The sequence below is a fragment of the Eptesicus fuscus genome, chromosome 1, assembly GCF_027574615.1.
Source record: "Eptesicus fuscus isolate TK198812 chromosome 1, DD_ASM_mEF_20220401, whole genome shotgun sequence".
NCBI lineage: Eukaryota > Metazoa > Chordata > Mammalia > Chiroptera > Vespertilionidae > Eptesicus > Eptesicus fuscus.
Window position 1 is genome coordinate 44,526,938 of NC_072473.1, and position 22,176 is coordinate 44,549,113.

Below are 22,176 nucleotides of genomic sequence, written 5' to 3' on the forward strand. Positions count from 1 at the left end.
CAAGGCGGAACTTACTCCAACAATTGGCATAGTCAAGCAGGTTCAAGGGATAAGTACTCCAATAGGTGTTAATTTGCCCAAGCTGTAAGGAAAGCAAATCACCTGAGCTCTGGATGGTATTCATGAAATTTCTTGTGAGTCTAGAGTTAACCCTGACAGAGAGGGTTAGAACTTCCCAGAGAAAAGTTGTCCCAGAATTTGCAGGGAACTTCCCAGATCCCCCTGTTATATAGAATGAACCTAAACTCATATTAATCTGCTTTTAAATATTCCCCAGCCAGGACCCAGATTGGAGTCTTCAGGAAATATTGTCAACCACATCTATTTTTTAGTTTCTGACAGGAACTAAACTCAGTTTTGTTTTTGATAGAAATACCAAGGTTAGCATCTGTCAATTGTAACTATAGAACTTCTATCCATTGAGCTTAGCTCCTTTATTTCCAAGTAATATAGGAAAAGCTGGTTTCTTTTCTCTTATCAACTTGCTCTTCCATCAAGCTCTTCTCTTAAACCATCTTCCTGGTTTAAGAATAGAGCAGGTGGCTCCAGGTCAGGATCAAGTTGTAAGGTACAAAGTAATTATGCATACCAATTCCAGTTACTCTATATCAGTGCACTAACTGTGACAAGAACAACATTTTTAAAGAATTCAGCAGAAAAAAAACCAAGAGTTTTCTTTAACAACAAAATCATTTTTTAGTTCCAGGTAATGAGACTAAAAATCAACTCTTTATTTTATTTTGATAATTTTAATAAAATATTAAATATCCCCAAAGAGGTACTTTTATCAAGTAAAAAGTCTTTATAATACAAAAACAAAAATTTGCTTGCACTTGCTAATACAGGTTTTGGTGTTAATGATAATCAGGGCTTAGAAGAATTAATCTCATTCTTGTCAAATGTTAGACACTTATCCAGAAAAAATATTGACTTCAAACTCTAGCACATTATGGGTCTTAAATATACCCTGATTTCCTATTACTTTGCTTGGGCAGATGTAAACTTTTTGTTTGAGGCCATTAGTAACTGCTGAAGGTAGAAGAGGTTTCTGATGTACTTTCAGTTTTGTATTTTCTGCTGCCATGATAAATAATTCATCAGAAAATATAAGAAATAAACTAGTATTTGTTGAGAGCATATTTATTAAAGGTATGACTTTGGATCCTTAAGGGGGGTTATGCATCATTTTCTCTGAACTCAAGGATCTTACATTTATTTGGGAAGATAAGACACATACATGAAAAGTTGCCTAACAAAACACAGTACAAGATATGTTATTGACCAAATAAATAGAACCATAATGTTTGTGCTATAAGAACTCAAAGGAGAGTGTGATTCCTATGGGCTCAGCTAGTCAAGAAAGACTTTACAGAGGAAGTAGAATTGGGGCCTTAAATATTACATAGGATTCGAATTAGCGGCAAGAAATGAAGAGGAAGATGGTACAGATTGTACTGTCACAGATTGTAATGCATAAAACTCCAAACTAAATACAAGGGATATGAAGAATGTAATCTAGAGTTTTAATGGTAGGGGATGAATGGGAACTCCTTCTCACCTTTATTTCAGTATTCTCTGCAACCTTTGCAAAATAGGCTTGCATTATGGAAAATTATTGCTAGATTAATTCAGCAGGTAAATTGGTGTCAGATCAGGTAGGTCCTTACATATAAGACTAAGAACTCTATTTTATGCATGATAAGGAACTATAATGGTTTTTTATAAGGAGCATACTATAAGGAAAATCTTGTTTTAGGAAGATAATGAAGTGACACTCCTATCAAAGCACACTTTCATCCTATGACAGATATTGCTATAATCCCTATACCTTTTAGAGGATTGATAAGAGCCTGTCCCCTCATCATAACTCAGATTTTCCAAATACATACTATGTATAAGAGCACTGGTTCTGAGATAAGAGACCTTTCACATCAAGAGCTTAGGTTTTTAAAAGCATCGCTGGGCTGTGCAATCACCTCCCAGTCCGATAACCATTGAATCTTGCTTGAAGAAAAAATGACCTTATCAGTTAATTTATTGAGGCCTAACCAGACCTCTGTGATTATGCATGAGGAAAATTAAGATACTACCACAAGATTTAGGCAAGGTTCTAAGTTAAATTAATGCTTTCTACCTCAAAGACTATACACTGAGTGGTCAGATTATTATGATCTCTGAATGCATAATAATCTGGCCACTCAGTGTATATCCTATATAATAAAAGGCTAATATGCAAATTGTCCCCTCAACCAGGAGTTCGACCAGCAGGCATGCCAGCCAACTGCCCATGTCCCTTCCCCCTGGCCAGGCTGGCTGGACCCCACCCATGCACGAATTCATCCACCGGGCCTCTAATGTATACACACACACACACACACACACACACACACACACACACACTGAGTGGCCAGATTATTATGCATTCAGAGATCATAATAATCTGGCCACTCAGTGTATTTCTTCAAAGGCACCAAATGGACCTTATTTATTCCCATACATAGCAGCAATAGATAGATATCAAAGAGTCCTTAGTCTCAGTCAATTCTTTACCAGCTTTCTAGATAGGAATTCAAGATACCTAGGCCTATACTAATATCTTACCCACCTGATCATCCCATGAGTAATATACTTATGATTATACTAGGGGCCTGGTGCACAAAATTCGTGCACTGAGGAGGGGTCCCTCAGCCCAGCCTGCCCCCTCTCACATACTGGGAGCCCTCAGGGAATGTCCTACTAATGGCTTAGGCCCACTTTCCGTTGGGAGTGGAACTAAGCCCCAGTCTGGCCTCCCTTTGTGGGAAGCAACTGGGCTGATCAGGGGAAGGCGTCAGCCCCATCACCCTGCTGCTGCAGCCACTGCCAGTCACTACAGCCGCCAAGGTATTTTCATCAACATGGACTCCAGTCCCTTCACCATTAAAAAATCACAACTTTCTTTAAGCATTTTTAAAATGTGCCTTTCATAGGATATGACATTTCTTTATTTTTTTTTTATCCTCACCTGAGGATATGTTTCCATTGATTTTTCCCCATCCCTCCAATCGCAGGCTCAGCCCCTTCCCAAGCCTAAAGCCTCTGCCCCAGGCTTTAGGTTTGGGAAGGGGTTCCCCCACCCCCACCCCTGGCCCTCCAATTGCAGGCTCGGCCCCTTCCCAAGCCTAAAGCCTCTGCCCCAGGCTTTAGGCTTGGAAAAGGGACCCCCCACCCCTCCGATCGCAGGCTCAGCCCCTTCCCAAGCCTAAAGCCTGTGCCCAAGCTTTAGGCTTGGGAAGGGGGACCCCCATCCCTCTGATCACAGGCTCGGCTCCTGCCCAAGCCTAAAGCCTCCGCCCCAGGCTTTAGGCTTAGGAAGGGCCCCCCCCCCACCCCTCCGATGGCCAGCTGGGAGTGACCTGGGTGCTGAGGAGGTTCCTTGGACCCAGGTATATATGCAAATTAATCGCCAACTTTGTTGGGTTAATTTGCATACTCACTCTGATTGGCTGTGGGTGTAGCGGGGGTACAGTCAATTTACATGTTTCTCTATTATTAGGTAAGACTAGAGACTCAGTGCACAAAATTCATGCATGGGTAAGGTCCCTAGGCCTGGCCGGCGATCAGGGCTAACCTGTGGGGCAACTGGCGGGGCAATTGGGGGGCTCCTGCTGGCACCCCCCTTAGCTGGCCTGATGCCACCCTCTCGCTGGCCCCACCCCCCACACACACACCACCACTAGTCATCTCCCTCTGTGGTAAGCAACCAGCAGGGCAATCGGAGGGCAGCACTGGCCTGCTCACCAGCTGGCCCTGCTCCCTAACTCTGCCCACTTGCCGGCCGGCCCTGCCCCTTACTGGCACCTGCCTTGGCTAGCCCGGGACCTGCGGGCTGGGGGCAGCTCCTGCATTGAGTGTCTGCCCCCTGGTGGTCAGTGAATATCATAGCAACTGGTCTTTCCACTGGTCGTTCTGCCATTCGGTCAATTTGCATATTAGGCTTTTATTATATAGGATATTTGGAATTATTAGGTGCTGGTTCTTTACCACAAGGTTATTTTTTCTCATTCCTACATACACTGAGTGGCCAGATTATTATGATCTCTGAATGCATAATAATCTGGCCACTCAGTGTGTGTGTGTGTGTGTGTGTGTGTGTGTGTGTGTGTGTGTGTGTGTGTATATTAGAGGCCAGGTGCATGAATTTGTGCATGGGTGGTGTCCGGCTAGCCTGGCCAGGGGGAGGGGACATGGGTGGTTGGCTGGCCTGCCTGCTGGTCGAACTCCTGGTTGAGGGGACAATTTGCATATTAGCCTTTTATTATATAGGACTAGAGGCCCGGTGCACAAAATTCATGCACACAGGGGTGTCCCTCAGCCCAGCCTGCACCCTCTCCAATCTGGGACCCCTCTAGGGATGTCTGACTGCCCGTTTAGGCCCAATCTTGGTGGGATTGGGCCTAAATGGGCAGTTGGACATCCCTCTCACAATTCAGGACTGCTGGCTCCCAACTGCTCGCCTGCCTGACTTCCTGATTACCCCTAACCAATTCTGCCTGCCACCTGATCACCCCATAACCACTCCCCTGCCAGTCTGTTTGCCCCTAACTGCCCTCCCCTGCAGGCCTGGTCACCCCTAACTGCCCTCCCCTGCAGGCCTGGTCCCCTGCAACTGCTCTCCCCTGCAGGCATGGGTCCCTCCCAATTGCCCTTCCATGCAGACCTGGTCGGCCCCAACTTCCCTCCTCTGCAAGCTTGGTCAACCCTAACTGCCCTCCCCTGCAGGCTTGATCGCCCCCAACTGCCCTCCCTTGCAGGCCTGGTCCCTCCCAACTGCCCTCCCCTGCTGGCCATCTTGTGGTGGCCATCTTGTGTCCACATGGGAGCAGGATCTTTGACCACATGGGGGCAGCCGTCCTGTGTGTTGAAGTGATGGTCAATCTGCATATTACTCTTTTATTAGATAGGATAGAGGCCTGGTGCACAGGTGGGGGCCGGCTGGTTTGCCCTGATGGATGTCCCGGATCAGGGTGGGGATTCCCTTGGGGCATGGGGCGGCCTGGGCAAGGGGCCTGTGGTGGTTTGCAGGCTGGCCACGCCTCCTGGCAACCCAAGTGGAGGCCCTGGTATCTGGGATTTATTTATCTTCTACAATTGAAATTTTGTAGCCTGGAGCAGAGCCAAGCCTTCTGCTCGCTCCGTGGCTACAGCCATTTCTGTTGGAATTTATTTACCTTCTATAATTGAAACTTTGTAGCCTGGAGTGAAAGCCTGGGCTGGCCAAGGTGTGTGGAAAGCTTGCCTTCCTCCATCACTGGGGGCAACCCTAGCCTCCTGCTCTTTCCAGCTCTGTGGCTGCCACCATTTCTGTTTGGATTTATGTATCTTCTATCATTGAAACTTTGTAGCCTTGAGTGGAGGCCTAGGCCAGCAAGGGCAGGCAGAAAGCTTGGCTTCTTCCATTGCCGGGGAAACCCAAGCCTCCCTCCTGCTCTCTGTGGCTGTAGCCATCTTGGTTGGGTTTATTTGCATATTCACTCCTGATTGGCTGGTGTGCATGGCTGGTGGGTGTAGCAGTGTGATGGTTAATTTGCATATTACTCTTTTATTATATAGGATATACACTGAATGGCGAGATTATTATGCGTTCAGAGATCATAATAATCTGGCCACTCAGTGTATAGGAGGCAGTATCATTCTGGGGGAGCATGTCTGGCTGGTTATAGAGGTGAGAGGGAGAGACTAACATTTGTGAAATCTATTTGGGGAGATAAAACACATACATGAAAAGTGGACTGACAAAACACAGTAGAGGATATGATGTTTGACTGAATGAGTAGAACCATAAAGTTTGTGCTATATGAATTCAAAGGGTAGTGATTCCTGTAGGTTGAGCTGGTAAGAAAGGATTTACAGAGGAAGTAAAGTTTTTGTTTTAAAGATTATATAGGATGTGGGTTGGTGGAAAGGAATGAAGAAGGAGAAGGTACAAGAAAAATCATGAATAATGAACAGGACCTCAAGCTAACTGATGAAAAAGTAACTGGTTCCAACATAAAGTTTGGATGGGAACTGAATAGCAATTACTTGAGGTCAGAGAGCTTATCACTTTCATTTCATTACTCTCTGCATCCTTAGCAAAATAAGGTTGCATATAGATCATTGTTTGATTCCAAGAGTACAACTAACATTTATTGAATGACTAGATATTTACAGTTACTTGACAAACATGAGTTATTCTCTGTCCTTCACTGAAGAGCTGGTCCAGTATAGCTGCTTTCTGTTCAGACTTTAGATCAAGAGTACACTAAATCTGGGATTCCAGACAAAACAAAATGCTATACCTACTATGAAGCCTTGATTCCAAAAGACATTCTCAGAGCCACTTTTACTTTTTTCACTCTTCCTGGAAGAAAGCAGCCTTGTGTCTGGAATCTGCCTGGTGAACTGTGGCGAGGGTAACATACCCTGGTTAACCTCTATCTTCTGGAATCCAGACCTCACACTTACTGGAGCACTCTGAATGGCACACTGACTTCATAAAGTAGAATGTACTAAGCAGAAACTGTAAGGGTCAAGAACTGTCAACTTTTTTTAAATCTCAAGGTGCCTGTAATGCCCAGTGTTCAGAATCCCCAAAACCCCCCAGGAAGGAGCCAAGACCCGCTGTAACTGCAAGAGAACCTTTATTCGTGCTAGCACGAGCTCTCATCTCCAGCGATCACCGGGGAAAAAGAGACCCTCTCTCGCCAGAACAAAGACTTTAAAGGGGGTCTCAAGCAGTGGGCAGGGAGAGTGTTTATGACCCCCATGATTGGTCAGGGGTAGGGTGAGAGGTCCAGTTACACAAAGGCTTTAAAAGGGGTCTCAAGTAGTGGGCAGGGAGAGTGTTTATGACCCCCATGATTGGTCAGGGGTAGGGTGAGGGGTCCAGTTACACAGGGGCACACTGGGTAGCTTGCCTAAAGTGGACTGAGTCTATCTCTCTACATTCCTATTGGCAGGTACATGCAACTGTTACATTCTTGCAGTCTACAGGGAGGGGCAGCACGGTAATTTGGCTCTATCAGTGCCAAGTTCATTTGTATGCAGGGAGTATAAAGAAAATGACTGTCCGCATATTAAGCAAGCTGATTCAGAGTTCACTTTGCGCACCCATAAGGCTGAAGGTTGGAAACAAAAACATTGTATGTACTATAAATGATGTTGGTTGTTAATTCCAAAGGCACTTATTTTCTAGATATTTCATTCCTTTTTAGAAACACCAACACCTAAAATACTATAATAACTATCTCAAGTATATCCAGTAAACTAACAGCAAGACAGGGTCATTTTGTGAGTAATAAAACCCAAAACATTCCATTTAAAGGCATACAACGTGGAACTGACATACAACGTGGAACTGACATTAAGTCAAATACCAGCCAGTATTATAGATTAGACTAGAGGCCCAATGCACGAAATCTGTGCAACAGTAGGCCTTCCTTCCTCCGGCTGCTAGCACCAGCTTCCCTCTGGCACCTGGGACCCGGGCTGGCTTCCCTCCACCCTTGCTTAGTCAGGAAGGATGTCCGGTCTAATTAGCATATTACCCTTTTATTATTATAGATAATCCTGATAAAATAATCTTAGTTCATAGTACAGCAGGCTGACTACTCTTGTAATGTGAATGTCTGAGCTGGTTATAAATGCTTCAGTATAGCACACAAGTCTTTAGAGATTTGCAGATGTCTGCTGCTTCTAGGGATTGAAAAAGAAGTAAATATTCCAGTGAATAAATACCTACCTGTATAAGAGAAAGGGACATTTGATCACCTTCACTTTTCAACCTTACAGATTATCCAGAAGGTTCATCATCTCTTGCAGTGGAAACAGAAACATAGCAATTTTCACATTTCCTGCATCTCTAAGACAGGTCAGTATTTCTTTCCTCTTTTTAATTTTTGTTGTTGTTGTTAATTCTCCTGAGGATATTTTTTTCCATTGATTTTTAGAGAATGTGGAAGGGAAGAAGGGAGGGAGAGAGAGAGATAGTAACATTGGCTTTAGAGAGACACATCGATTGGTTGCCTCCCACATGAGCCCCAACCATGGCTATGGCCAGGGATAAAACCTGCAACCCAGCTAGGTTCCCTTGACTGGGAATCAAACCCACGACCCTTCAGTGTGTGGGCCGATGCTCTATCCACTGAGAAATACCAGCCAGGGCAACAGGTCAGTATTTGAGGGAGGTACATACAGTGCAACCTGGACTGCTAAGAGGCAATCTTGGGAGGTACTAGCAAATGAGTAAGATTTCACCCTGGTGAACAAGATGTTAAATTCTCCACTCTTGTATTATTCACATAAGTAGAAGTTCTAGACATAATTTCCCTGTGTGATGTACTGAAAAAGATGCACTTATTTCCTGTAAACTCACACTATTCACTTGGGCTAAAAGACCACCCAAGGTATCCAGAAACAGCCAAACATTCCATTCAAGTTATGTGCTTTCAACCTTTGTATTATAAATCTTGCTTTGGTGCATTTCAGGCCTCTAAGATGATATAGATTATGAACAGGTTCTTTTTGCTTGGCTCCATTATGTCAATTAACAACCTACTCTTATCCACTCACAGGCAAAAAGTACTATCCTTAAACTCTAATTCTCCCAAAATGCTACTAATTTGTTCACAGTGGCAGGCAGTCTTAAACACGGGATTCTCTTTGATCTAGTGAAAAGCTAAACAGCCTTCTCTTTGCAACATTCACGGATAAATAACCTAGTGTAATTCATCATTAAATGGAGAATTTTAGTGATAAAAATACCATGGAGTTCAAAGCTTTGATCTGATAAGCCTTCCAATTTTATTCCCATGGAAAAGCTATTCAGAAGCCTATTGATCTGTTTATAGACTCTTGGGTCTTCACTTCTTTTCCTTTATGAAACCCTGCTGTGTACCAGTATGGATACTGTAAGAGACCTTGTATATGTCAGCCACTTTGCTATGTACTCGATGTGCGTTATTTCATTTAATCCTCACAGAAACTCTGTGAAGTGAATGTTATTATTCCCATTTTACTTATGAGAAAACTGAAGTCCAGAGATATTAAGTTACCTGTCCAACTAGTAAGTGGCTAAACTAAGATTGCAACCCAGGTCTGTCTGACCTTAGCGCATACTCTTACCACTATGGCACTATATTTAAAAACCTGACGCGGCTTATTTACTGTGTACCTTCACTTACAATCAAAGGTTAAAAAGCAAGAAGAGCCCTGACTGGTGTGGCTCCGTGGATAGAGCATCGGCCTACGGACTGGAAGGTCCCGGGTTCGATTCCTATCAAGGGCATGTACCTTGGTTGCGGGCACATCCCCAGTGGGAGGTGTGCAGGAGGCAGCTGATTGATGTTCCTCTCTCATCGATGTTTCTGACTCTCCCTCTCCCTTCTTCTCTGTAAAAAAATCAATAAAATATAAAAAAAAGCAAGAAGAATTAAATGTTTTTTTCTCCAAAGACCTGATGAAATATTTGATGTTTAAGTGAGACAACTTGTATGATAGTATTTGGATTTCAGTTATCCATGCTGTGAATCTCTCACATTTTCTTATTTTTACATTTTACTATGGATAGTCTATGAAGCACTTTGACATGTTAACAGATGTTAAAAAGGAATAAAGTTCTCTAGCGAAATAAATTTAGGAAACCCTGTATAAGCAAAATTAGAGAGTTGCCTTTACCATAAGGATTCTCAAAACTTATAGTATACAAATGAGTTTTGTAACTCTCCAAGAAGAGGATGTAGTAGCTCTCTGAAACTATTTGACAAAACTTATTTTATTATGTGCAGATCATGGAACATTGTCTTTCATGCAATATTTATCGGGACATATAATCCTTGTCAATCCCCAAAAGTGTATTAAGTTTACCCCAACTTATATTAACATGTAACTTTTTTTCAGAACATCTTGAGTAAATGTTAAATCATAAAATATATTTTATATGATTTCTTTGATAAGCAAAATTGCTTTTAATCAATGCTTTCCCCAGGGCAATTTGTTAAAATAAATTAACTAATTAATTTTTGTGAGAACAACAGTCCTATTCTGATAATAGAAATGTATTTGGGAACATAGGATGAAGAGTAGGAGAATCATTTCAAAACTTAACAAAATATGAAAAAATTTTAATGTATGTGGATAATTACTATAGTGAAGTTTATAAAAGCTCCAAATAGAAAACAACCTGAATGTCCATCAATAAAAGAATGGTTGAATAAATTATATATGTCCAAACTATTAGATACTTTATACATGTTTTCCTTTGTTTTATTATAAAAGTTTTAAAAATTAAGGTATAAAGGCTACCCAACTATTTACAATTTAGAATTAACAAATGCTAACATATTTTTATTTTGACTGAAATTTTTGTATATAAAAATTATTGCTATAATTTTTTACACAAAAGAACACTGATTCTACATGATATTTTCTTCAAAATGAAAAGAAAAACTTGGAGAAATTTGAAAATATAGAAAACAAAAATGTAACATCCTTAATTTACAAAAATTTTGGAAAACAGTAAATAAAGATAAACACAACAGTTAGAAAATGTGCAAAGGTACAATTGACAAAATACTAGTAAAAGTTAACATTAAAAATGAACATAAACTTTTTCAACTTCACTAGAAAGAAATACAAATTAAAATATCCCAAAATTGCCCAACCACCATGGTTCAGTGGTTGAGCATCGACCTATGAACCAAGAGGTCACAGTCCAATTCCCAGTCAGGGAATATGTGGGCTACATCCCCAGTGTGAGTGTGCAGGAGGCAGCCAATCAATGATTCTCTCTCATCATTGATGTTTCTATCTCTCTCTCCCTCTCCTTTCCTCTCTGAAATCAGTAAAAACATATAAAAATTAAATTTTTTTAAAAAAATATCCCCAAATATAAAATTTGCCTACTGAAGCAGCCAATTTGTATAAATTAGTGTACCTAGTGTTGGCAAGGCTATATGGAAAACATGTGTATTTTAAATTTTTCATTGAATTTATTGGGGTTATATTGGTTAATAAAATTATGTAGGTTGTAGATGTATAATTCTATGATACATCATTTATACACTGAGTGGCCATATTTTTATGATCTCTGAACACATAATAATCTGACCACTCAGTGTATATCCTATATAATAAAAGGCTAATATGCAAATTGTCCCTAGACCAGGAGTTCGACCAGCAGGCAGGCCGGCCAACTGCCCATGTCCCCTCCCCCTGGCCAGGCTGGCCAGACCCCAACCATGCACGAATTCATGCTCTGGGCCTCATGTATATCCTACCTAATAAAAGGGTAATATGCAAATTGACCGCACCTTTGCTACGCCCAAACCACGCCCACCAGCCAATCAGGACGAATATGCAAATTAACCCACCCAATATGGCGGTTAATTTGCATATCAAGAGAGCATAGAAAGAAGCCAAGCTGCAGAAGGGAGCAAAGCTGTGGAGAAGCAAGCAGGTAGGGCGGGGAGAAGGGAGGCAAGCAAGCGGGGCCGGCAGAGAAGGGAGGCAAGCTGGCGCTGCCTGACTTAGCCCGCATGTTCCAGGCCGCCATGGACCCGGCAGGCCTGGTGGGCAGTGCCTGATGTCACCCACAAGGTCCAGGCCATGATAGTGACCGGGCAGGCTGGGCAGGCAGCACCTGATGCTGTCCACAGGGTCCAGGTGGTAATCAGAACCGGGCAGGCCCAGCGGACAGCGCCTGACGTCACCGCGGGACCGAGAAGCCATCGGGACCAAGCATGGTGGCATGGACAGCAATTGACGCTGCCCGCGGGGTCCAGGAAGCGATCGGGACGGGCAGGCAGCATGGACAGTGCCTAACGTCACCCATGGTGACCTGGTGGCCATCGGAACTGGGCAGTTCCAGCAGGCATCACCTGACGCTGCTCAGGGCGTCTAGGGGGCGAACGGGACCTGGCAAGTGGCATGGACAGCGCCTGACGCTGCCTGCGGAGTCCAGGTGGCTATCAGGACTGGGTAAGCGGCATGGACAGCGCCTGATGTCACCCACGGGGTCCAGGCGGCGATCAGGACCAGGCAGGTGACATGGACAGTGCCTGACTTTACCTGCAGGGTCCAGTCTTCAATCGGGACCGGGCAGTTTCAGCAGGCAACGCCTGACACTGCTCGCTGCATCCAGGGGGCGATCGGGACCTGGCAATTGGCATGGACAGCACCTGACGCTGCCTGCAGGGTCCCGGCAGCGATTGGGACTGGGCAGGTGGCATGGACAGCAGCTGATACTACCCATGGGGTCCAGGTGGCCATTGGGACCGGGCAGGTGGCATGGACACCGCCTGACGCTGTCTGTGGGGTACAGGGGACGATCGGGACCTGACAGGCTGCCTGGATAGCACCTGACCTCACCCGCAGAGTGCAGGCGGTGATCGGGACTGGGCAGTTCTAGCAGGCAGCGCCTGATGCTGTCTGTGGGATCCAGGGAGCTATCGGGACCGGGAAGGCAACATGGATAGTGCCTGATGTCACCCGCGGGGTCCAGGGTGCAATCGGGACTGGGCAGGTAGCGTGGTCAGTGCCTGACTTTGCCTGCAGGCTCCGTAGGCGGGGGTGGCCAGGGTCTCTGGAATCACTGTCTGCCCCTGGGCCACCTGAGGACACCGGTGGAGCAGGCCAGGGTTGAACATTTTAATGAAAATGCGATGCCTGTGCCCTGCCCCACTGCGCCCTGTCCCTGGAGAGGAGAGGGAAGTGGGCAGTTAGGAGGCACCGGGGCTCTGAAGTGGCTGGGAACAATCTTCAGGCGAGCTACCAGGAAGAGGTGCTGAACCATAAGGATGCAGAGGGCTGGGCTGATGGAGGTGAGCAAAGTTGCAGATGAGGAGGCTCTTGCCAGAACTGAGCTGGAAACGTGCATGGAAAGCCTGATGGACAAAAGCGCCTTTCTGAAGATGTCCAGTATGCTCAGATCTCCATGAAGATGGATGAGTTCTCCAAGTCTGACCACTCTGCTATGCTCAAGGACATCTGCACCCAGTATGAGAAGCTGGCTGCCAAGAACATGCAGAATGCCGAAGAATGGTACAAGAGCTGACAGAGAGCGCTGCCAAGAGCACTTACATAGTGCGGGCCAGTGACTGCTCAAGGCCAAGACCCTGGAGACTGAAGCAAGCTGGGGCATGAACAAAGTGCTGAGAAAGCAGCTGCAAGAGCTGGAGGATAAGCAGAACTCCAACATTAGTGCTACGCAGGACACAATCAACAAATTAGAAAATGTGTTGAGAACCACAAAGAGTGAAATGGCAGGATATTTAAAAGAATACCAGGACCTGTTCAATGTGAAGATAGTTTTGGATATTGACATTGCAGCTTACAGGAAACTCTTGGAAGGTGAGGAGACCCGGCTCAGTTTCACCAGCATGGGAAGCACACCCAGCTCTACTACCAGAGTTCCCAGGTCTTTGGTGATCTGCCTACGGTGGTTTACAGAATAGCTCCTATTTGATGTCTGCTCACTCCTTCCCTTCTTAATACACCAGCCACGTCCAGGAGGAGCAGATCGAGGTGGAGGAGACCATTGAGGCTGAAAAAGTCGAGGAAGCTAAGGATGAACCCCCTTCTGAAGGATAAGCTGAAGAGGAGGAAAAGGAGAAGGAAGAGGCTGAGGAAGAGGAAGAAGGTGCCAAGGAAGAATTTGAGGATGCAAAGGAGGAAGAAAGAGGTGAAGGTGAAGGAGAAGATGCCCAAGAAGCTGAGGACGAGAAGAAGTGAAGGTGCTGGGGAAGAACAAGCAACCAAGAAGAAAGATTGAGCCCTCCTTTCCTTAATTATTTCAGAAATAATCCTCCCCAAACCAGGTCAACCTCGCCACCAACCAAGCAGTTGAGTTCCCAATACTATATGAATTAAGAAGTCAATATGTATAACATTCTGAGGTGACTCAGGTTGTACATTAAATGTTATGCTATGACTTTTCTCCTTATGCAGAGTATCAGTTTGCTTGCAGAGTGGCTTCCTGGCTTGCTGTCAGCCTGTGCATGGTCCACACTTAGGAGTTCAGGATCTATGACAATGTGAATAATTCAGATGTTTACAATAAAAACACATGAATACACGAATTCACTAATGTTAATGTTAAACTTCATGGAAAAAATAGTCTTTTGAATCTTTGGTGGTTAGAAATTAAAGACCTCAAATCATGTGCAATAAACATTAAATAAAGTTACACTGAATGACAAAAAAAAAATACATTAGGGGCCAGGAAACGTCAAAAGAACTAGGGAATCATTCCCAGATCAGGAAGGGAAGTCACAGGGTATGTATTATTGCTACGAATACAGTATTTCCTACTACTTACAACATATACAATGTAATGTATTAGATGCCTTTCTGTTAGATGAAGTATGTATTCTCATAGAGTAATACTGGTAGATATGTTATAGTTATGTCAGTATGTCATATCCTATCTATATTAATAAAAGGGTAATATGCTAATTAGACCATGAGACCTTAAGATGTCCTTCTGGACAAAGCCATGGTGGCGGGGCTGAGGCAGAAGTGGTTATGGGCGATCAGGCCAGGAGGGGAGGGCAGTTGGGGTGATCAGGCTGGCGAGGGGGTGCAGTTGGGGGCAAGCAGGCTGGCAGGCAGAGTTTGTTAGGTGAGATCAAGCAGGCAGGCAGGTGAGCAGTTAGGAGCCAGTTGTCCCACATTGCGAAGGGTTTGTCCAACTGCAGGTTTAGGCCTGATCCCACAGGGGTCCCAGATTGGAGAGGATGCAGGCCAGGCTGAGGGACCCCCCCCCACCCCTGTGCACGAATTTCATGCACCAGGCCACTAGTATGTATGTATGTGTGTGTGTGTGTGTGTGTGTGTGTATATATATATATATATATATATATATATATATATATACACATATTTACACACACACACACACACACACACACACACACACACACACACTGAGTGGCCAGATTATTATGCGTTCAGAGATCATAATAATCTGGCCACTCAGTGTATATTTTATTATGTGTTCACCACCCAAAGTCTAATCTCCTTAAGTCACCATTTATCCCGCATTTACCTTCTTTTACCTGTCCCCACCACCCTTTTCCTCTGGTAACCACCATACTGATGTCTGTCTCTATGAGTTGTTTTGTGTGTTTGGTTTCTTTTGCTTGATCCCTTCACGTATTTCACAGAGCTTCCCAAACCCCCCTCTGACAGCTCAGTCTGCTCCCTGTATTGAGTCTGTTTCTATTTTTTGTTTTGTTTATTTTGTTCATTAGATTCCACATATAAATGAAACCATATAGTATTTGTCTTTCTCTGGCTTATTTCACTTAGCATAATGCCCTCTAGGTCCATGCATGTTGTCACAAAAGATAAGATTACATTCTTTTTTATTGTTGAGTGGTATTCCCTTATGTAAATGTACTGCAGCTTTTTAATCCGCTAATCTACTGATGGGCATTTGAGCTGCTTCCAAATCTTGGCTATTGTAAGTAACACTATAGTGTGCATATATTCTATGGATTCAGGGCTTTGGGTGTGGGTAAGAATGGACACCCTGGCTGTAGCTGCACACTCCAGTGCCTGTCTGAATCTTGTACAAGATCCTCTGAGGGAGAATTTCTCTGAATGTCCCAGGTCTAAGCAGCACTACAATCCCCCTATGGTACTGAGCTTAACTGCACAGAGCCACTGGGAGTTGGAAGTACAGGCCAAAAGAATCAACAGGTTTGTGGATCAGGCACTAGTTGTGCATGTGAATGTAAGAAGAATGGCCACTATTCCCAAGCTACACAGCTCAATGACTTTGTGAGTCTTTGCCAAGACATTCCCCAGAATAGGAGCATACCAAAGATGCTATTGAATGCAACCAGCAGTCCTTTCGGCAGGACTCAAAATCAGCAGGTTGGTGTTGCCTGTAGTTGGAGAGCCAGGCTAGTGCACTTTGCAGGCTGCTCCTATAAGAATAGGAGTACTCAACCCTAGGAAGATGGTATATGGTGGCAATGTAGGATAGGAACTCAGCACAGGCACCTTTGTGGTTCACCCTCCAGATCTCTCCTAGGGCCACTCCACTCAGATCTTCTCTGTATGACTCCCATAGTTACTCAGTCGCCTTACCTCTACCATAGCCCTGGCTGAGTGTTCAAGAGCCACACCCTGTATACTGATCCTTAAAAAGGGCACCTAGGTTTATAGCAGACTCCCTCTTCTTCCAGGAAGTCAGAGTCCCCACTGATTTTCATTGCCAGATGATATTTGGACTCTTATTCCCAGCTCTGGTGCTCTGGGTTTGAAAACCTGGTATGGGGTTGATGCTGCACTTCTCAGGGGGGACTTTTAAAGCCTAGATATCTCTCCAGATTATCAACCACCACACATGGGAGTGGGAGCCAGCCCTTTCCAGATCTCCACCCCTCTTACCAGTCTCCATGTGGCTTCTTCTATAAATACTTGGTTATAAGACTTCTATCCACGTAAACTTCAGTTGGTTATTCAGGTTGATTGTTCTATAATTTAGCTTTAAAACCAGGCTGGCTCTGGGAGGAGATGAGCATAGTTTCCAACTACTGCACAACCATCTTGCTAAAGGAGAACAGGTGCTCTTAGATACTACTAAGGTAAGGTTAAATTCACAGATCATTTTTTATAACAAATTGGCAACATAAAAACCTCAAAATTTTATTATAATTTTATCTGATAACTTCATTTTAGTTATGTATTTTAATTAAATAATCAGGTATTCATCATCAATTTATTATAATAGCAGAAAATTAAAAACAAAATGAAATACCTAAAATTGGAGGAATGATAAAGTAAATAGCTGCATCATTGTGGTGAAATATTATATATTATTGAAAGTAAATTATTTTAAAAAATAATTAAGACCTTGAGAAGATGGTGGCAGGCAGGACGGAGGTGAGGGAGAGGGTGTGAGTGAGTGAGGGGGTGAAAGGAGAGTTTGTGGATGTGTGTGGTGTGTGTGTGAGTGAGGGCTGGACAGTTAAATCTGGCAGGAGTAGCAGGGGCTGGCAGACCAGGCTCTCCTGGACAGGGAGCACCTACCACAACCGTGGGCACTCCTTGGGCTGCAGGACTCGGGCATGGAGCCCACGTCATCTTCAAGGGGAGAGCAGCGTCTTCTAGGAACTCATCAGCACCATCACCCAGACAGCCCCTGGACACTTCCCATGACCCTGCAGCCACTCCAGCCCAAATCCTGCTGCCCCACCCACAGACCTGCAGACCCTAGGACCTCCACTTCCAAGGGTGCATGCTCTTGCAGCAGTAAGTGTGACCTCCCCCTCCACAGTGGCTGAACTCCTAATGCCACAGTTGTGCTTTTCCAGCACCACAGTTGCACTTTCCAAGCATGCTGGCCACCTGAGCCCACCACTCCACAAGCCACTAGTGGGTGCCGCCGCTGGGCACACTCTTATCCAAACAAGGGCCCACTGCCCTGGCAGTAGAAATTCTGAACTCCCCCTTCCTGGATACCTCCCCAAAGTCACCTAAGTTACGTGGATTCAGCACCAGGGCCCCTCTGAGTGCCTGAGTGCACCACCACTGGGTGGGCGCAAACCCAACCAAGGGCACAAGGCCCCCAGCAGTAGAAATATTGACTTCCCCCACTCCCAGCTGCCTTCCCACAGGCACCTCAATCATGTGGCTTCAGCGCAAGGGCCTCTTTGAGTGCACTGCCCTGGCTATCGGCCCCAGGGTAACCCTGTGAGCCACTACTGGGCACACGAGAATTCAACCAAAGGTGCAGCAGCAAAAACTGAGTTTCCCCACGTCACAGCTGAAGACCTCTGGACTCCACAGTCACACTCTGCCAGCTTGCAGGCCCCCTGAACCCAAGGCCAAAAAGGCGGTTCTTGGGTGCCTCTGTGAGCCCCCGCTGGGTGTGCTCTTATCCAAACAAGGACACACTGCAACAGCAATAGAAACTCTGAATTCTCCCTTTCTGGATACCAGCCCACAGACACCTTGGTCACACAGCTTCAACGCGAGGGCCACGCTGAGTCTTTCGCCCAGGCAAACGGCCCCAGGTGCCTCTGTGAGCTGCCACTAGGTACACTTGTATCCAACCAAGGGCTCAAGGATCCACAGCAGAAACTCAGACTTCCCTCTCCTCAGCTGCCAACCTCCGGTCACTGCAGTCACACCGATCCAGTTCGCAAGCCCCCTGAGCCCACTGCCCAGGCAGGTGGCCCCCAGAGGCTTCTCTGAATCACTGAAAGGCACAATCCCAGCTGCTGGCATCCAGTCCCCGTGGTAGTGCTGCTCTGGCACAAGGGCCTCCTGATCCCACTGCCCCAGAAGATGGCTCCTGGGCACTTCTGTAAGCAGCCATTGGGAATGTGTATCCAACCAAGGGCACACATTGCCTGAAGCAAAAACTGGGACTTCTCCCTCCATGGAGATGGTGGCACACCACAATCACTCCGATCCAGTGTGTGCACCCCACAAGCGCACACCACAAGAAGATGGCTCCTGGGACCCTCTGTGTGCTTCCACTGAGCGTGTGCCTCTCCAACCAAGAATGCACAGCTCCCTCAGTAGGACCCAAGACATCCCTCTTCTGGCGACCTACTTCTGGACAGCTCGGTGAATTACTGAGGATTTGCTTCCCTGGACAAGGTCACATTATTTTATACACAGAGATTCCCACATTCCCAGCTGCTGGATCCTGAATGCCCTCGTGATTCAGAGACACCCATCCCCGCACTATCATGGGCTCTGCCCCCACCATAGGGAGTTGCAGAGTGACGCTAATCCAGCAAGAGTCACACCACACCAGCAAAAGCCACAGTACCTGAGCCTCAGGCCCCGAGACTCCTTCTTCTCAGGCCATGGACTCAGGGAAGCCACAGTGAGCATATACAAGTGAGAACTCAGACAACTTTTCCCACAAGAGGCAGAACCACAATCACATCCAAAACAGCATGTACAATGAAGCCAGGGGTGAGTAACATTGCCAACCTGAGACAAGAATTCATCCACGAATAAGAAACACATTCAAGATCCAACTACATCAAGAGAACACAAATAGCTCAAGTAGGGAGCTTTGCTAGATCACTAAGCCCAGGAGACCTGAGAGATCACACCTCTAGCACCACCACCAAAAGAAACTGGGTAGCAAAGCAGTTGGATCTAAGAAACAGAAATAATTAAAACGTTACAGCAAAAAAATGGGGAGACAAAAAAAAAAAAAAAAACAATCCCCAAAGGAAAGAAAAGGAGGAATCACCAGAAAGGGAATTAAATGAAATAGAGGCAAGCAACATGTCAGAGAAAGAATTCTGAGTAATGGTTATAAGGATGCTCAAATGACTGGATGACAAATACACAGAACTCAATGAGAATTATAAGGAGCTGAATGAGAACATCACCAACATGAAAAGAAACCAAGAGGAAATGAAGAATGACATAGCTGCAATAAAGAACACAATGGGCTTAAACAATAGACCAAAAGAAGCTGAGGACCACATCAGCGAATTAGAAGACAAGGTAGGAAAAAACACACAAACACAGCAACAACTGGAAAGAAAACTTAAAAAGCAAGAGGAGAGCCTAAGGGAGCTTTGGGACAATGGAAAACAAAACAACATCTGCATAATAGGGGTGCCACAGGAGAGGAAACTGAGCAAGGAAAAGAAAACCTGTTTGAAGAAATAATGACAGAAAACTTTCCTTATATTGGCAAGAAAAAAACCATGCAAGTCCAAGAAGCACATAGAGTCCCAAACAAAATGAACCCAAAAATACCTACAGCAAAACATCACAATTAAATTGGCAAGCATCAACGACAAAGTAAGAATCTTAAAGGTTGCTAGAGAGAGACAGAAAGTTACCTACAAGGGATCTCCCATTATAATATCAACTGATTTCTCAACAGAAACACACCAGGCCAGAAGGGAATGGAATGAAATATACAAAGTGATGTAAAGCAAGGGACTGAATACAAGAATACTATACCCAACAAAGCTATCATTCAAAATTAAAGGTGGATTCAGGAGTTTCACAGACAAAAAAAGGGGTAAGAGAGTTTATTACCACCAAGCCAGCAATGCAAGAAATGCTAAAGAGAATGCTGTAAAGAGAAAAAAAAAAAAACAGAAAGACAAGAAGGAGCACAAACATTAAGAACAAATATGACAACAAACAAGGACTTCTCAATAATAACATTAAACGTAAATGTACTAAATGCTCCAATCAAAATACATAGGGTAGGTGAATGGATAAGAAAACATGACCCATATATTTGCTGTTTGCAAGAGACACACCTCAGAACAAAGGATTCACACAGACTGAGAATGAAGGAATGGAAATTTTTTTTTCAGACAAATGACAATGAGAATAAAGTTGAGGCTGCAATACTTATATCTGACAAAATAGACCTCAAATTAAAGGCCATAACAAGAGAAAAGGAAGGCCACTTCATAATACTAAAAGGAGCAATTCAACAAGAGAATATAACTCTGGTAAACATATATGCACCCCATATAGGAGCACCCAAAAACATAAAACAACTTCTGAAAGGTATCAAGGGAGAGATCGATAGCAATACAATCATAGTAGGGGACTTTAACACCCCACAGACACCACTGGACAAATCCTCTAAACAAAAAAATTATCAAAGAAACAGCAATACTAAATGACTCCATAGATCAGATGGACTTAATTGACATCTTCAGAACATTTCACTCAAAGCTACAGAAAATACATTCTTCTCAAGTTCACATGTGACATTTTCAAAGATAGACCACATATTAGGATACAGGAAAAGTCTTTTCAAATTCAAGAAGATAGAAATCATAACAAGCATCTTCACAGATCATAATGGCATAAAACTAGAAATCAACTACAATAAAAGCAATGAAAAAAATCAAACAGTTGGAGGCGAAATAGCATGATATTAAACAATGATTGGGTTACCAAAGAGATCAAAGAAGAAATAAAAAGAAACCTGGAAACAAATGTCAATCTAACCTAATAATAGACAAACATGCAAATTGACCGCACCTCCGCTATGCCCACAGCCCACCAGAGTGAACAAGATGGCGGTTAATTTGCATATGCGGGCGCTGTGCGGCCTGGGTCCCATAAACATCCTCCGGACCTAGGCCACTCAGAGCCTGTAGGCCCGTGCTTAGGTCCTGAGCGTCAGGGGCCCAGAACGCCCCCTGGCCACTGGGAGCCTTGGCAGGGCGGGAACATTCCCGCGTCGCCATAGTGATGTGGGAATGTTCCCGCCCCCAAACACTTGCAGAGGTCTGGGGTCTGGGAAACATCCTCCAGACCCAAGCCGCTCAGAACCTGTAGGCCCGCGCTTAGGTCCTGAGCGGCAGGGGCCTCAGAACGAGGCCTGGGTCCCATAAACACCCTCCAGACCCAGGGTGCTCAGAGCCTGTAGACCTGTGCTTCGGTCCTGAGCAGCAGGGTCCCAGAATGTACCCTGGCCACTTGGAGCCTATAGGAGCAGGCGCCAAGGGGCTGGGGGCGGGGCGGGGCGGGAACATCCCATGTCACCATAGTGCCCCCAGCCACTTGGGAATGCTCCAGCACCAAGAGGCAGTTTGGGTCCACGCCCCCAGCCTGGCGCACATGATGGGGGGCTGGCTGCTGGCCTCTGGGGTGTGTGGAGACCCCAGTGGCCACCACTGCATGCGGCCCAAGGGTCCCTGCATGCCCCCCAGCCTGGTGCCCATGGTCAGGGCTCATACAGGAGGCAACCAATCAAAGTGTCCCTCTCACATTGATGTTTCTCTATGTCTCTCCCTCTCTCTTCCACACTCTCTAAAAATCAATGGGAACATACCCTCAGGTGAGGATTTAAAAAAATGCATAGCCTATGAAAGACACATCTTAAAAATGCCTAAAGAAAGTTATCATTTTTTCTTGGTGAAGGGACTGGAGTCCGTGTTGATGAAAACACCTTGGTGGCTGTGGTGATGGCAGTGGCTGCAGCAGCGGGGTGATGGGGCTGGTGCCTTCCCCTGATCAGCCCGGTTGCCTCCCACAAAGGAGCGTGGGGAGTGGGCCTAAGCCATCAGTAGGACATCCCATGAGGGCACCCAGTATGTGAGAGGGGGCAGGTTGGGCTAAGGGACCCCCAACCCCAGTGCACGAATTTCATGCACCAGGCCCCTAATGAAAACATAACAATCCAAAATCTAT